Consider the following 16,378-nt stretch of genomic DNA (forward strand, 5'->3'; position numbering starts at 1 on the left):
TATTGTGGCGTTATTGATTGAATTGGTTGATTGCAACACGCTATTATTCGCGCCTCTCTGACATTGAATTCTTTTTAGGTTAATTTATGTTTAAAAATTTTATTGTATTGTAATTAAGGCTTCTCACAGATTTTTTTCAGAATTCCTATCAAAATTTAAACGCTAGTGGCAGGTGAACGGCCTTTACGGGAGCTTAATGCATACATATGTTTCTGGCAGTATTGCCACTTATTTTTTTGCCGTCCCGCCAGATTTATAAACCAAAAGTACTGGAATTCCGCTAAATCATTTATATTCTGTAAACTCCAATGAAAGATTAGTTTCTTTTATAATTTGGGTGTTCAATTACAATTGATAAATATGCTTTTAAAAACCCTTAAATTTTTCAATAAAAACAAATTAATTTTTTAACAAAACCAAAATAGCAACAGCACTTATATGCCTTTATAACCAGCGTTGGGATTTTATGACACTAAATAAACTCTTATTAGTAGCCTTGATTTCGATAGTCCAAAGAATTAAAAATTGGTCAGAAGAATATCGTCTTCGCTTTCGTGACTGTTGAACTCGTTGGAATGTGTAATATATACTACAGTCACGTTTAAATGCATACCTGTACATAAAAAAAAAACTAGTAATAGCAAATAGCGTTTCAGTCTCATCGATTTTTCGCGTTGCAAAATCTAAATGTATAATTGCGATCATTATGAATAAAATCGCTAAACCTAGCTAAAAGCTCCTAAATGGATGCTAAAAATCTTGCTAGTCACCGAATTCGACATTCTACCGCCAAGTATAAAATAATGTCGCTAGATCTAGTGAGAAAATCTCAAATGGTAACACTGGTTTCTGGCAACTAATAATAATTGAAGGGTAAGGGAAAGCGTAAACCTGCCACCAAAGTTCAATTAATTTGGCACAAATGTGTGGTATTCGCTTCATTCTATATTAATTGGCATTTTCCGCGCACATCAGCATTTTTGTCCATTTATAAACTTTTTAAATCATCATTAAATTTAAGTCACCTTAGCTGGTTGCCGTGGCCCACTTTTGATCAACCGTTCGTTTATTGCGGTAGCTTGCCGCTATGTTTACCTTCACTTCACGCTAGTCCATTCATAGTTCAATAGTCTACTCCTCGAAGTTTTCCTATATTTCTCTATTGCTCTGCTTTAATGGAAGCGCGTCGTCAGTGTTGGCTTTGATTAAGAGTTGCTAGCTTCTTTCTCTTCGTCTCCATCTGCTCTTCACTGCGGTTTCTGCGCATTCTGCTGCTCGTACTTAATGTAAATAAATAGTTACGTCCTCACTTTACTTGCTCGATTGTTCAACAGCAACAGCAGCAACAGTTTTAGCTTGATGATGAACCGTTAGTCAGGGATGCCAACCTTGGCGAACTTCCTGTTTAATCAAGTGTAACCTTGATCGTGAAGGAAATCATCATTTTTCGTGATTTCACACATTTATTTTGTATGGGCGTATTTATAGTATCTGCACAAGACACGCTATGTAAGCAACAAAGTAATAGTCCCAATCAGCAGCAAATTTATATCACCTTTTCTTTTTCAATGATTTCGTTTTTATAGTTGAGTACATAACGAATACCAGATTAAAATGAGGCTACAAAGGCCTTTTGGGCCTTTATGACTTTTATAAACAATTAATCTGGCGAATTAAGGTAAGGATATAAATGCCAAATATTCGCAAATCAAGGCATTTGTCTCGCAAACATGAGTTGCCTTGTACTCTTTTTTCACAAAAAACTTTAGAAAACCGTAGTAGAAAGCTCAGCAAATTTCTTTAGAATTTGACACACGGCGGCCGCTGTGGTGTAGTGGTTAGCAGTGCGCGCTGCCACTCCGCGGGGCCTGGGTTCAAGCCAACATCACAAAATAAAAAAAAAATAAAAGAATTTCTAATAGCGGTCGCCCCTTGGCAGGCAATGGCAAACCTCCGAGCGTATTTCTGCCATGGAAAACAACTTCTCATAAAAATACAATCGCCGTTCGGAGTCGGAGTAAAGCTGTAGGTCCCTCCCCTTTGTGTGACAAGATCAAGGCGTATGCCTCAAATTGGAGGTGAAGCTCGGCCAAACACTAACGTATGTGTAAGCGCCAATGCATTATTATTATTAGGGCACGAAAACTTCTTCGCTATTTCTTCGGCGTTTTTAAATGGATTTTTCGCTTTTGCTGAAGGCTGGATACTAAGCTTTAATCCGTATTACCTTCGACCACTGTATTTAAATAATTAGATGTGGGTACGTTCCTGGTCTAAGCAACATTTTTATTTTGAAGCGGTCGGCCCTTCACGAGCAATGACGAACCTGCGAATGCATATCTGACTTAAAAAATGTTTTGATAAAAACCTCGACCTACGTACATATATGACAAAACCAAAATGCATATAAAAAAATCCAATCCAAGAAATTTAAATATTGAATTAAGTATGCAGGAATTATCGCTACCTGTTCTTCTATGTTGTGTAAAATCTTCAAAGCTGTATCGATTACTAGTGTCTCATTAGAACCAAAATATGTATTAATTTTTGCTATTAGAGAATGTAAATATAAATTCAAAACTTTAAAGCGGATTCTCACGAGATTTACTTTTTTGAGTTGTGACACTATTGAAGTAAATAAGCGATAAGTAAACCCAAAATGTAAGCGCGAACTGTTTTGCTTTTCTGATTCAGCTCTTTATAAAAAAAGCAAATCACATAGATAGTTTTTACAAAATAGGTAGAGGCTTATGGTTACCGACCGCCGTGGTCGAGTGGTTAGAGCAGTGGTTCCCAAACCTTTTTTTTCTCGTAGACCCCTTTCAAAACTTTACTGGGATCGGTGGACCGACCCCCTGCTGCTACATTTCTAACATATTCCTAAAGCTCGTCAAAAAATGTGAAGATTAGACCTAACGATGTAAATTCGCATCGCGGGTGAGTTCCAAAACTAAATTCGAAGTGGCAAATATAAAGATAAAATATTTTCTTATGTTCTATCTATTAAAATAATGTGATTACACGCTTGCAAGTTTGAAAATAAACAGAGCTCGTAAAGCCATCGAAGTACTCTCTCGCTCTGACGAGTCATATCTTAAGAGCACTCCGAGCGCTATCGTTATTTACATTCTCTTCACCATAAACTGCTCATATGTTCGGATCACTCATGAATTTCCATGTGGCGTATTTGTAAAATAGTTTTTATTTTTATCGCTCCAGGTTTTAAAATGATGCGAAAAATATTTATCACACATTTTTAAAACACAAAACTTGAAACAAAAAAACCGCAAAGCTTTCTACGCCATACTTTAAATTCAGAAACTGATAATAGAGAAAATACCGAATCTAGAAAAATCTATGACAAACAACCAAGCAAGCAATAAGCACAAAAAGTATTCCACTGTCTCATCCCCTTCAAGGCAGGATGGGCAAATGGAGTTGTCATTTGGGTTTATCACAGTCAGGTCTTTGTGCAACCTAGCAGTTCTAGAAGTTGTCTGCAGTCCCATCAGGTCAATGAGAGAAAAAAACTAGATAGAACTTCTGAGATTGAAGGCAACATGGTTTTGCCCATCCGCCTTCCCTCGATGCCCCCAGTCATTCCTGAGCGATGTAGTCACCCAGTTTCTTATGGTGGCTTCGCTAGTCGAAGTTGGGAGTGTTATACCTGGATGCGTATCGAGGAATGCCTGGTCTAAGCCAACTGTGGCCAAATGGCCAGATGTCTCATTACCAGGTACTCCCCCGGGTGACCTGGCACCCAGAATAAAGCAAGCTCGTTATATTTACCAACATAATTTATTCGAGACTTGCATTGCCGAACTAGTTTTGAAGAAGTTTGATAGAGGGCTGGCCAATGCCTGTGTAGCTTGGCTGTCACTCCAGACACGTAAACTTCTTTACCTCCACATATTTTCCACCACGTAGCCCATGACATTGAGGATTGCAAATACATCAGCCTGGAACACCGAAACATATTCCCCAATAGAAAACTGAAGCTTATCCCCACTAACTTCGAAGAAGAGCCGAGTTCCTGACCCACAGTCAGTTTTAGTGCCATCAGTAAATATTCAGAAATGTGCGACACCAGGCTTAGTGTTGGAATTAAAACGGCATTCAGCCTCAGGAAACTCAACGTTATAAAATCTCTTCAACAAAGGTATTGAAAAGACGCAAGTTCTCAAATCTTTTCCGCCACAATTTCCGCCTCGCCCCACTCAGTGTTATACCAACTTCCGTTTATTTTTAGTCTGCAGGTGGTCTTCAAGGATTCCCCAAGTATGAAGACACAACGTTATGGTAAGTGCAGCTGTGCGTCAAGAGCAGTATACACCACTCAAAAAAATTATTGTTAAATAATGAGGCTATCAAGCAACCATTTTGGTTCTTTACTATCGAAACCAGATAAATTTTCGTGGACCCCCACTTACAACTCGTGAGCCCACATATTTTTTTCACGCCAGCGTAGGGGGTCCACCCCGACCACTTTGGGAATCACTGGGTTAGAGGTACGCACTATCACTCTAATAGGAGGCATTGGAAAACGTCCGAGCGAACTTCTGTCATGAAAAAATCTTCTGAATAAAATTATTTGCCGTTCGGAGGCAGCGTAAAACTGTAGGTCCCTCCATTTTGTTGGACAAAATTAAGACGAACACCACAAATCGGAGGAGAAGCTCAGCCGAGCACTATCAAACGTGTAAGCGCCAAATATTAATTTTTCTTATTTTTATGGTTACAAATATTCTCTTGTTTTATTAACAGGGAACGGATTTTATGGAAATTGCCTTTTTTTCTGCTAAAGAGATAGAGTATATTCGATTAAGAATGTCCACGATTTAGCTCTCCCTGATTCCACATATACACATTTGATGATGCCTTTTTTTGCCTTTTTTAAGATATTTGCCTTTTTTTTGCCTTTTTTAAGATATTTGCCTTTTTGTGCCTTTTCTACCTTTAAAAAAGTGATTATAGCATTTAAATTTTTTTTTTTAAAGATTAAAAAATATACACCTTGCCCATGCGGCTTATAGAAGCGCAGAGACCTCTTGCCAAATTGGTGTTGGGAAAAATCAAATCCATTTTCTCAGCTAACGAAGGCTTGGAGACAATAAGGGGTGTGGATAAAATTATAAAGGGCGAGGAAAACGCCCTTATTCCTGATAATATGAACATTTCAAACGTTCCTTAGTTAAATTGGGCGCCGCTTGTATCAGCTTACGTCGAACACACATTTAGTATATTCAAGGCTTTTCTTCGCGAAAATCGAATGAAAATGCTGCCGGAAAACTTCAAAATGTATCTTGTGGATCAATGTTTCTACAACTATACAGATTAAAGTTTTATGAGTTAGAAACACGAAAGGATAAAATAGTCAAAGATTCAAAGTACAAATTTTTCATATAATGAAACTAGTTCATAGTTTTTCTCTTTTTACTTGTAATATAAACATTTCTAAAATAAATTTATTCTTTGATTGTTCTTCGTATTTTCTGTCTTTTTAGTGCCTTATTTTGCTTTTTTTGCAATACCTAGTGCCTTTTCCTGCCTTTTTCGCCATTTTGTTTTGCCTTTTTTTGCCTTTTTTGCAACACCTAGTGCCTTTTCCTGCCTTTTTCGCTATTTTATTTTGCCTTTTTCAGCCTATTTCGTTATTTTATTTTGCCTTTTTTATAGGTTTTTAGGTCCTAAAAATCCGTTCCCTGTTTATTAAATATGCATACTCATATCACTTGCTCTTTATTTTTCTATTTAGCTCCGAATATTGGTCTTTAGCTCCTAGCTGTTTATTTAGCTTTTTTCAAAATTATCTAGCACTTTTTAGCTCCAGAAAGTTTTAGTTGGGTTTGGTAAGATATTAAAATTATAAGTCTGGCTTTGGTGATCTCAGGCTATTTTCGATACCTTCATGTTATTCTATTTTGATTAATATTTAGAAAAGTTACATTCCTAATAAAAATAGCACGTAATAAGTAAAATGGAAAATGGGCAAGTGTGCGGGAGCACACAAACGATAAGCTCAGACGGTGTATTCTCCCTCAGGCGGCCACGGTAGAAAAGGAAAGCCAAAACTTAAGCGTTGATAAAACTATACATTTCGAAATGCAGTAGAAAAACATACATTTGTATCCACGGGAAAATTCCGACTCCACCATAAACTCTTCGATCTAGGTTAAAGAATTCAAAAATTATTTAGAAGAAAATCCTTTTTCTGAACGCGCGGATTTTGTTTCAACCTTACTTATTTTCCCTTATGGAGAGAAGGAAATAAAACTTTTCAGAAAAATTTTACGAATAAAATATTCGTAACCCAAGTTTTTATGGTCAATTAAAATATCCGAAATTGCAGATTTTTACAGTTTGTAAAGTATTTTTAGTTCATTGTCTAGTTTATATAAGCGTATGCATACATATAAGTGCCGTAGCAATGGAAATATACGCACCTTATTTTTGTTTTAAAAGGTTTTTTTCAGCACTTAAATTTATAAAATTCGCTATGTTTATTAAAATTGCGGAAAATGTAAAAACAACTTTACATCAATAAATGCTCAACTTAAAAAAATTTAACTTTTCATTTTAGCTACTATTAGTACTATTTAGCTCTTTTTTCGACCATTTTAGCTTCAAACAAAATTCTTGTCTGGCAACACAGATACATATATTTTCTGCGTTATTAACGTTGTCGTTGGTCGTTTAAAAATTGCGTAGTCTCGTCATTGGTTGCTGTCTCAAACTCGTATTGGAGTTGAAAGATAACGAGGTTGCCCATATGCTTGACTAAAAATTGAAAATCACAGTGTGTCACTGCATTGGTTTACTGGTGTTCAGATTCTATCGCCAAAAACAACAATCATAAAATCGAAAATTTAAATGACGAAAAGAGGGGCAGTGTTATACGGTCGTAGTTATTAATGCTGTTTTTTTTATTCCACATTAACAATAATAATGACAATGAAATAAATCCATCATAAAAAATCTTACATATAAAAAATAGATAAAGTCATTTTTTCTGAGAGTAATTTTCTCTCTTTTCAATGACCAAAATTTAAATTCTTTCTTTATTATTTTTTTATGCTATTTCATGAAATCTTAAACATTGTTTTCTCTACTACTGTACTTTGTACGTGAACTTATTCCAAGAGAGAGAGAGAGTAGCGGGATTGTCCACGTTTTATGTTGTTAAAAAAAAATCAAAAAAAATAATATTATAATAATAATGTACCAGGTTTCTATAAATGGACTAAAAAGGATAAAATAATTTTCCCATAGAATTTGTCTCGGTAAATTTTTATTTAAAATTTTAGCAGAGCTCATTATAGGCAACCTTTGATATTTAAAATGAAAAACCTGGGGCACATGCAATAAAATTGGATTGATATACATAATTCAAAAACAATTCCATAACATTTGATTGACTATATAACATAGACCTAAAATTTTAGATCGATTTAATTCTCATAAATTGTTTATAATGGCTTTTGATGATAGCAATATTTACAAAAAATATACAACAACTATATCTTTTTGTCATTAAGAATCACTAACAGGTCTATTCTGCGCTGGTAATAAAAGTTTTGTAACCGGTAAATTAAGTTCCTGTCAAATTTTAAACCCTTTTCGAATTCTGTGTACTCCTGTAAGCGGTAAATTTTGTTACCATCTCATAAGCTGGTAACAAAGTATTGCCCCGTGAAATATGCAATGCCACAATCTCCACAATTCTTCATAGCTGAATTGCTGAATATTTTAACTGCATTACCAACGTAATTAGAATCGCGGTGACAAGAACTGGTAACATTTTTTGGTAATAAAATTTTCCGGTTACAAAATCTTTGGTAACGTGCAGAATAGACCTGTAAGGCGAAAATCCAGCTGCTCTGGTAACTCCACGTTATACATATGAATTCGCCTTAGTTATGCGCCTCGAAGTTCGACGAAATTCCTGGTAAGCACGACGAAATTCCTGGTAAGCATAGCGGATTGAACTGAAATTTGCTAGTGAGCTGGCGATGTGCTGTCTACTTAGAAGAACTTCAATAAGTGAGCTAGTGTAAATTTAAAAAATCAAATCCTACCGTACACAAAAACTGAAATTTCATAACAAGTGATAGGAAAAATTGTATTTTCTAATTATTAAGTACTAAGTACAAAAGTATTTAGGTATTTGTGTTGTGGTAAATACCAAAATTGTATTTAGTTAATTATTTCGGATGTAATTAAATACCGAGTATGCTAGTACTTAGTTATTTTCACAGCGCTAAATACTTCATCTAAAAGTATTTGGTAAGTTTCACCTAACGAAAAACCGTGTACAGACTACCGCGTACCAAAATATTAAGAGGTCTTGACTTCACGAACAAAAGTATTTTGAGACTTTGTCTTTACTAAATACTGTATAAAAAAGTACTTAGTATATATGCCTTCACTAAATACTGTATACAAAACCACTTAATATTTATGACTTATTTCAATACTAACAGGTCTATACTGCACGTTACCGGAGATTTTGTAACCGAAAAATTTTATTACCAAAAAAATGTTACCAGTTCTTATCACCGCGATTCTAGGAACGTTGGTAATGCAGTAAAAATATTCAGCGATTCAGCTATGAAGAATTGTGCAAATTCTGGCATTGCATATTTCACGGGGCAATACTTTGTTACCAGCTTACGAGATGGTAACAAAATTTACCGGCTACAAGAGTACACAGAATGCGAAAAGGGTTTAAAAATTGGCAGGAACTTTATTTACCGGTTACAAACTTTTTATTACCAGCGCAGAATAGACCTGTAAATACCTGTTACTTACTCAGCGTAAAAATAAAGAATTTCGGAATTTGCTTGGGATGTCTAGGATTTTTGGGACTGCTTGGAGATTTTTAAGATTCTAGGGACCATTTTGGACTTTTCGAGACTAAGTATAACGATAAATATCAACAAGTTATTTGTATGGGACCACCTCTGAGACACTACCTTGCAAAAAGAATTATCGAAATCGGTTGATGAGGTCCAAAGTTATGCGGTAACATACATAAAAAAATAAAAAATATTCCGACGAACTGATAACCTTCTCCTTTTTTGGAAGGCGGTTAGTAAGGGCCAGTTTTTCAGTGCTGGTTTAAACTCAGTTTAAACTAAGTTTAGTTAAACTAATACTAATGACCAGTTTTTCAGTGCGAGTTTAAGGCCGCTTCGTAGTTTAGTTGTGTTAAAGGGCAACACTATTTTTTCTTTATGCAGATACAAAACTTCAGCTATTTCTTTCCACTTTTGATCGATCGCATTTAAAGTTCTGAAATATTATGGACGGAAATTTAAAGAATTTATTAGGTGCTTCGTATGTATGTTGCCGGACGTATTGCGCTATGCAAGTAAACTCCAACGCAAGTTGCGTTTGTTAATTTTCTTGTGCACAATTTTCATCTTATGCATTTCGCTTATTTATGTATGTATGTACTGCTATACAAATGAGTCTGTTTTCGTGTATTTCGCAAACAATTTTAAATTTTTTTTCCGCCTTTTTCATCTAAATTTTGTCAGCTGACTACAAGTGTACAACTTAACAACTGCACAACTGAAACTGCACACTGAGTTTAAACGACAAACAGAGTTAAACTCGCTTTGAAAAACTGGCCCTAAAAACGTCGATAAATGTATCGTTAAAAGTATCCATAAAAATATCGATAAATATATCGATTGAAAAACCTCTAACTAAGTTAGAGCCCACTTGTTCTTGACTATGATCAAGCGCCATAATTTATTTATATTTATTTCAGTTCTTATGGCTTTAGTTCTTATGGCTTTATAGCACTGCATCCGCATGAAGCTATTTCATGGGAGGATTGGCTAAAAGAGGAAGAGAAAGTTGTAGAACTGCTGGAGAGAAGTAAAGCAAAGTCTCGAGACAAGACAGTTATCAACCGTACGTACGTATAATGATAGGCTAAGGTACCGACAAAGAAAGATACAATATTTGCCTTCGCATTTGTTGGTCTTCTTATTCGCCTTGCTCTTCGTATTCGTGTTCGTTTACGTATTCAAAGCAAAACCAAAATTAAATAAACCAAACAATTTTGAAACAATAAAAACTATATTCATCCACAACACAAAAAAACCTTACGAATTGTGCGCTTAGTTGAAAAAATCGTCTAGTAGGACCACTAAACGAAGTTGGGCAAAATTCTGTTTTTTTTTAACAAATTCAATCAGTATATTCGCTCTATTAAATAATTAACTGCACCAACTAAATGCAGAATCCGAAAAGAAAAATAAACAAATCTATACGCACTCATCCTAAAGAAGCAGTAACCTGAAAACAAAAATAAACCCGAAATATGTACGAAGCAAAAGGAAATGCGAAAATAATATATGGTTAGGAAATCAAATGCGACACAAATTAAAGAACCTACAACATAAGTTTCGAAATTTCTCTTTATGATACATATCCAGGAATTTCTCGAAAACTCGATGAATTTCAAAATCCTAAATTCCGATAATTGGATAAAATTCGAAAACTTTGCGTTTAAAAAATATATACATCTCGATATATATCGGCAACTCGATAAACTTTACATAACTAGAAAAATTTCGATATCTATCGACAAATTTTGATAGCTCGATACACTGTGGTAACTCGATGAAATTCGATAAAAATGTATAACGCGATTGACTTAAATAGCCCTAGAAATTACGATAACTCGATTTACTTTAAAAATTACTAAGCATTTTTTTCGATAAACCGACAGACTTCAGCAACCATAAACAAATTTTAATAAATCTATAAATATCGATAACTCGATAAGTTGAGAGAACTATATATAACTCGATAAATTTGGTTAACTCGATTTCTATGACTAGATAAAAAATGATACTTCAATAACTATCGGTAACTTGATAAATTTCAGTAACTTGACCAATTTCGGTAATCCGATCAGTTTTCGTGTCTCTATAAATTTCAATAACTAAATCGATCGTGAACAACGCATCACACAAAGGAAAATGTTATTATTACAGATGTGGAATATGAAATCCTCTACAACTTTGACATTTGAATATGCCAAGAATTTTCAACCGCAATTGTTAAAAAATAGCAAAACCCCTGACAGTTTACCAATTTTTCGCACCTTTGCTAATTATTTACAATAAAACGGTAAATATAGAAAATGTGGATAATTGAATTCTTTGCAAATTTGTATTTAACCTCTTTTTACGAAAAATACAAAATACATACAGTTTTACGCCGACTCCAAACGGCGATTATATTTTTGTGAGAAGCTGTTTTTTTCATGGCAGAAATACACTCGGAGGTCTGCCATTTCCTGCCGAGGGGCGGCCTCTGTTAAGAAAAAACCTTTTTTCTAAATTTTTTGCGAGGTTGCTTTGACCAGGGCTTAAACCCCGGCCCTGCGGAGTGGAACGCGCACCCGTTACCACTACACTACCGCGGCCGCCAAGAGATATCCGACTGAAATTTGTTTAATAACTGTATTTCTATAATGTATTAATCATTTGTCGGAACCGGAAAAATCCGACCACTATAGCTGATCGGTCAGCTTTCGTTATAACTTCTCCATTTATGCAGCTAGAAACATAAAATTTCGCAAAATTTTTACTCGTTATCAAAAAAAATACTTAAAGTGAAAATGACAACGATCGGGTCACTATAACCTATAGCCCCCATACAACTCATTGTTCAGGTATGAGATTTTTTGTTATAACTCCTCCATTCATACAGCTAAGAACATGAAATTTCGCACTATTTTTACTCAATATCAAATGATATTTCGCGGGCTATTTGCTTAATAATCATACAAAGTCTACTGAGAATATCGTCAAAATCGGTGCTGTATAAGCTTTATCTAATATACCACTGATTGTTCAGATACAAGTTTTGGCGATATAACTCCATTGTGTAGGCAGCTAAAACCATTGAATTGTATTACCGCTTTACATACCGATCACAAACAGAAGTGAAAATCACTCATATTGATGCTTTGTAAGGTATATATTCCATACCTCTGATTGTTTAGATATGATTTTTTTTTATACATATCGAGCCCTAACTGCCAAAATAACGTAAGGGAAATTTTTTTCACAATTTTGTTTTTGATGCAGAAATATTCCTAGAGCATCTAAATGCATTTCTGCAATAAAAAGAAATTTTAGAAAAAAAAAATCGCTTACGTTATCTTGGCGGTTAGGGCTCGGTATGTAACTCCTCTATGTATGTATGCTGTCAATATAATCAATATAAAAAATTTTTCAAATTAGGTAGTCTGTTAAAGTAAAATATACTGATTTAAAGAAAGTTATGAACCTTCGACATAACCAAAGACAGCGCTGCTCTTACTTGTTCTTTGTACCAAATTGATAAAAAGTTACTGAGGTAGTAAGTATTTTTATTACTTATTTTTAATATAATAATATGATATTTTGATAAATTCTAAATGCATTCTTTAAATAGTATGAGATTAATTTGTTAGCGAAACATACACTATACATATACTTGAGCAAATACTTTTTATATCAGAAATAAAGGAAATTTTTTTATAAAAGACTATATATATACCGTTTGCAGCGTTGCCACAGACAAATTTTTTTCCCTACCAAAATTTCTTACAACAACCAACCAAAACCAACCAAAAATTTTTTTGAGTTTTAATATTTCTTTTTTTGAATGTCAAATTTATATTGGAAAAAAAAGCAAATTAACTGCGTATAACGATTCCTTATACTAAACAGACTTATCCAAATGTATTTCTTTGTATACATACATATATATCGTCACTAGATACGAATAAAGACGCGAGCTCAAAAGTTGACAGCGAAAAAAAACGCGTACAAAAAATTTCGGCAAAGAAAGACTCCTAACATAGATGACAGCAAAGAAAGCCGCGTTAACCTCTTTGACAGCGAATAAAGACGCGTAAACTCATGTTCGCGGTCAACTATGTTTGCGAGTGTAACAGTATACGAATGCCGCAAAGAGTTTTCCCGGAATGAGGTTGAACCCATGTTTACGCGTCTTTTTTCGCCAATTTTTTTCACGCGTCCTTTTTCGTCATCGAAATACCTGAGCGTCTTTAATCGTGTCTAGTGACGATATTATTATTATTACGTCGTAGATACCCGCGCTGTGATCTAAGAATATACATATATTGTGCTAAATCCTAAGCACTAAGCACTTTGGATGATGCCATGTTCCAAATTTTAGATAGAGAAGACAATCGTTTTCCAAGGTGTATTCATCTACGATTCATACTTCGTGGACAGGCACATAGAATATACTCAGGAGTTTCCTTCACCAGCCCACAAAACCTACAGTCCGTCTCTACAGAAAGACCCATTTAATTCAAACGGTACGTTAACTTGCAGAGTGCTGTCACGTTGCCAGTAAGAGTTCTAAGTTCAAGGTGTCTTCCGGAGTGCCTCCTGAAAAGGGTTATGAATCTCTGTGATTGTCTTATTCCCTTTGACTTCCGCTAGTGGGCAGCAGTTTGAGATTATTCCCAGCTAGCTCCTAAGTAGGTCTGCAGTGTATAATTTGGATGTACCGTACAGTCAGCCTTTCGTTGCCTTCAAACCCTTTATGTCCCTGAACTCTCCACAGAGTTACGCTATTGTGGCCTCCCAGGTGGTTCAAGAGTTCACAACCCTTGATGCCCTTTTAAAAGACTCTAAGGCCTTTAACGCTGCCTAAATATCCGACATAATATTTATTCTGGTCTCATTTGCCTTCTACGATGACATTCGCGAACACAGATTTCGATTGCGAAGACCTCCGCCTAGAATATGGTTGAGTACGAGCCCATTGGTAGACTTTTCTGGATCCTTGGTCTAAGTACGCCATAAATTATATCGCTACCTAAAGGTGAAAAGGTGTCAAGTCCATTTTTTTTTTTTAAGTTTAGTTTTTGATGCAGAATGGCAGGTAATACGAAACTACATCGATTTTTCGTCTCATCTAAAGAATTTCAAAAAATGAACTTGGCAAATTATCATTTATATTTACATGTTTGCGGCCGTCGTTATACGAACGCACCGGTGAAATATTCGATTAAAAAAGGTTGCTAAAATACTGGAGATACATATTTTCTATTTTTCGCAAATAACTAATACTCATTGTCCCGAAAACTGTCAAAATGCAATCAAGCCTACCAGCCTACCAAATGGAAAAAAACCTACCAGTTTTGGTAGGAAAAGCCCATGTGTGGCAACGCTGCCTGTTTGTTATTAAAATATTCTTCAAATTGTAATTATTTGTTTACTTAATATTACTAAAACCATTACAAAAAAATTTCGATAGTATCGAACAATTGGCACTATCGCCATCGAAGCCATCGAAGCCATCGAATGTGCAGCATATCGATAGTTTTCCAACTTATTGATTATAAAACAATTTGTATAAAGTTTTTTTTTTATAATACACGGCGGCCGCTACCATTACACAGGGCCTGGGTTCAAGCCCGGTTCAACAAAACATCAAAAATTAAAGAACCAAAAGGTTTTTTCTAATAACGGTCGCCCTCAGCAGGAAATTGCAAACCTCCGAGTGTATTTCTGCAATGAAAACAGCTTCTCATTCGGAGTCGGCGTAAAACTGTAGGTCCCTCCGCTTTGTGTGACAACATCAAGGCGCACGCCATACATTGGAGGAGAAGCTCGGCCAAACACTAATATATGCGTAAGCGCCAATCTATTATTATAATCTATAATATCCTAGATTTTATGTTCTATAAGTTGTTAAAAGTTGCTCCACTAATGACTGACTTTTTAGGACTTTTCTGGTTTTTTTGAAAGTACCAATATTTTTTTTCTGAAAATTAATTTGGGGATGAAAGGGGTTGAGACCAAAATTGTTTAATCATTAAAAAAAAAACTGTTGGCAACCCTCAGTGTTAACCCATAAATTCCATTTGGTAACGCAGGCCAACAAAAATGGGAAACAATTTTGTAACCTAAAATGTTGAAGCTGTTTTTGATAGACTTTTTCATGCTGATTAGATGTATCAATAAAATACGGTCCAATGCAATAGGTGAAGACGGCATTCCAATAGGATTTATTAAAATAATTTTACCGCTCATTTTGCCTACCTTGACTCATATTGCCAATCATTGCTTTACCACCTCTTGTTTCCCTGATGCATGGAAGGTTGCACCTGTGATTCCGGTTGCTAAAAATAAATTTGCATGTAGTCCTTGTGATTTTCGTCCTATTAGTATCTTGCCTGTCTTGCCTAGAGTACTTGAGTCTTTGATGTCTGAACAAATATATGTCCATCTTGGGAAATTTAGGTTGTTGTCCCCGTTCCAGTCCGGATTTAGAGCTAGACACAGTTGTTCCACGGCTATGATTCAAATACTTGACGACATACGGATATCCTTCGATAAAAACCGCCTGACACTATTATGCCTTTTGGATTTCTCCAAAGCTTTCGACTCAGTTAGCCATGAAATACTATGCTTTAAGCTCAAAAATTATTTTGGGTTTAGTGACTTTGCTGTGCAGTTAATGAAGAGCTATCTGTCTGACCGAACCCAGAGAGTAAAAGTTGGTGCTGAAGTATCTAAACTAAAACCACTATTAACGGGCGTACCCCAAGGCTCTATTTTAGGCCATTGCTATTTAGTTTGTTGGGAAAATTTTAGTTTGGCATCCCCCGCGTACAAAAAAAGGTGGCTATGGGGGGGTAGGGGGAGTTCTCCTGATTGCAAATATATATACTTTTAGCCGCAGGAGGCTTATAGTTTTTAAGTTATTTGTTGTTAAAGTTTGTAAATTGAACTAACCTCTCGGCGCTATTTCACACAATAAACACTATATTTATGTATACACTTCGGCAAAATAGTTGCATTAAAACCCCGCACAATGAAATGTAAACATATTTTTTCCATTTATGATGTATTTTTAGTAAATTAAGTAAGTTTTAATAATTATCACGCACTTATATATGTATACGCACATTGTGAATACAGAACCGTTGATTCAACCATGGTTTCACACTGACATTAGAAGAGTGCAGCCACATCTAAGAAAATAACAATAAAAGAGAATAGTTTTTATCGTACCCATTTTCCTGCTCAGCGTTGAATTAGTAGAAAAGGAGGGTAAATACCCCCAATATACAGGGTGTCCCAGAAGTCCCAAACTTTAGGGCAAGGTAGGTGGGGGGGTGAGCTCCCTGATAAACAAAAAATTTTCAGGTAAAAGTGTACCCGTTTTTGAAATATTTACATTTTTTCCAATTAAAAAAAAATCGTGCCTTTTCATGTGTTTTCTTTAACTGCAACTACAAACCGGGCAATACTTAGTAAATTTTTTATGTAAAATACTTCCAGATAGTTGCCTCTCCATACTCAAATGCAATGTAGTTAAAATA

The sequence above is a fragment of the Rhagoletis zephyria genome, unplaced genomic scaffold, assembly GCF_001687245.7.
Source record: "Rhagoletis zephyria isolate East Lansing unplaced genomic scaffold, Rhagoletis_zephyria_1.1 Rzeph_scaffold_00066, whole genome shotgun sequence".
Classification (NCBI taxonomy): Eukaryota; Metazoa; Arthropoda; class Insecta; order Diptera; family Tephritidae; genus Rhagoletis; species Rhagoletis zephyria.